This window comes from Protobothrops mucrosquamatus, unplaced genomic scaffold, assembly GCF_001527695.2.
Source record: "Protobothrops mucrosquamatus isolate PMUCROS unplaced genomic scaffold, P.Mucros_1.0 scaffold4045, whole genome shotgun sequence".
Classification (NCBI taxonomy): domain Eukaryota; kingdom Metazoa; phylum Chordata; class Lepidosauria; order Squamata; family Viperidae; genus Protobothrops; species Protobothrops mucrosquamatus.
In genome coordinates, this window is record NW_015389979.1 from 33,049 (window position 1) to 35,292 (window position 2,244).

Sequence of the window (2,244 nt, forward strand, 5' to 3'; positions counted from 1 at the left end):
TTTCCCTGTATCTTTTTTACCCGGGAAACCTGGCCATTGAAAAGGAGGAGAGAGGCCTGCGAGCCTCAGAGTTGTGATGGAGCAATTGGAAGGAGAATAAAGAACTTGTTGCTGACAGTATGTTTGCCTTTCATTCGCCACTAAGACAAGGACTTAACACTGGCGACGAAGGTGGGATCGTCTTGCAAATTAAAAGAAGAAAATTGTAAGACTTACCCAAAGGAGTCCTTGAAGAAGGAAGACGGCGTTAAATTCAGCATCTGGCCTGCCAGTACAGCGTCACTGGAGGTAAGCTGGCTGATAGACCCCTTCCTGCATAGCAAGCAAGAATGGCAAAGATTGGGAGGCTGTCAAAATTCGACGTAGCTCGCCCAGAGAGATGGGAGTCTTATGTTGCTAGAGCAGAGACTTACTTCAGAGTAAATCAAGTTAGAGAAGATGGCTTGAAGGCTGCAACCCTACTGTGTGTCTGCGGTCAGGATGTGTTTGAAATTGCAGAAAACTTGGCAGCCCCTGCTCCTCTAGAGTCTGTAACATACACAGACTTAAAAAATTTATTGAAAGAGCATTTCCAGCCAGAGATGTCTGTCATTGCATGGAGACATACCTTTGAACAAAGGGACCAGAGGGCAGGAGAATCAGCCAAGGAATTTATTGCAGCATTAAGAAGAGCAGCCAAACCATGTGACTTTAAGGATTTAGAAAGAAGACTTAGAGACCGTTTTGTATGCGGTTTAAGGAACAGAGGGCTGCAACAAAAACTCTTTGCAAGGAAGGACCTCTCGTTCCAAGATGCTTTGAGAGAGGTGACAGCTGAAGAGGCAGCAGGTGGGGCAGTCAAACACATGCGGCCCATCAAGAACAATTCAGAAGAAGTTCCTGTGCACCATGAGGAAGTCCAAGAAGGCCCGGAAGAAGATCCTGAAGAAGAGGTGGATCATCTTTTCCCATCTAAAGATGGAAAGAAGAAAGGAAGCAAAGACAAAGCTCCAGCTGGGCCTAAATGCTTCGGGTGCGGAGGCCGCCACAAGAGGGCCAACTGCAGGTTTCGTTTAGCCGTCTGCAGAGCGTGTGGAAGGCAAGGCCACATAGCAGCCGTTTGTCTAGGCCAAAAGAAGGTACAACTTCGAGAAGAATTGCATCTGAAAGGTACCAGGGTCCCCAGCCAAAACAGGGTGGGCTTCTGCGCGTTGCGCAGGAGTGTTTGCAGAACAGGCACACACAAACCTCTTAAAAAGAAGTTGTCCCTTAAGGTGAGGCTGCAAGGAATTCCATTAGTTATGGAGCTGGACACTGGGTCCGCTCTTTCAATCATTTCCTTTCATACATTCAGGAAGATTTGCAATAGCAGTGGGTTTCAGGCTAAACTTAGGCCTTCCAACATAATCTTAACAGACTTCCAAAACTCCAAGGTGTGCGTAAAGGGGGAGGCCACCCTTACTGTACAACACAAGAGTTTTGAGGGTCCCTTGGATGTGTTGGTTGTTGGGGGTGACAGAACAAGTCTTATAGGACTCGATTGGTTTGAGGCCTTGGGAATTCAGGTTACTGGCTTGCATAGTTTGCAAACGTTAAGCCTAGCAGAAGTCTGTGAGGAGTTTGCAGATGTGTTTAGTTCACAGCTTGGATCCTTTAAGGGGCCTCCAGTCTCCTTACGACTTGACCCCAACATCACACCTATTAGGGTTAAAGCTAGAAGAGTACCCTTTGCATTAAAAGGGAAAATTGATGTTGAGTTGGATAAATTGATCCAACAAGGCATTTTAGAGCCTGTGGATTCAAGTCCATGGGAAACACCCATAGTAACGCCTCTTAAGGCTAATGGGGATATTAGAATATGTGCTGATTACAAGTGCACTATTAACAAGGCACTACAACAGCATGCTTACCCTGTACCAGTAGTCAGCCACATTTTGGCTTCCCTCAAGGGGGGGCGAGTTTTTGCAAAGCTTGACTTGGCACAGGCTTATCAACAGTTACCTGTTGATCAAGCGGCTGCCGAGGCACAGACCATTGTAATGTATAGGGGTGCATTCAAGGTCAAGAGACAAATTCAAGAGAGATGGCGAATTGATAAAAAAACTGCTTCTTTTATGGAAAATGGGAACTTTTTGAAACAAGTAAGGGATGATACTAAAGGACATATTAGAAGGATATATAATGTTTTACTAGAATTGGATTCAGAAACTGAGTTAGTTAAAGATTGTATGATTAAATGGGCTCAAAATATAGGAGAAATAATAC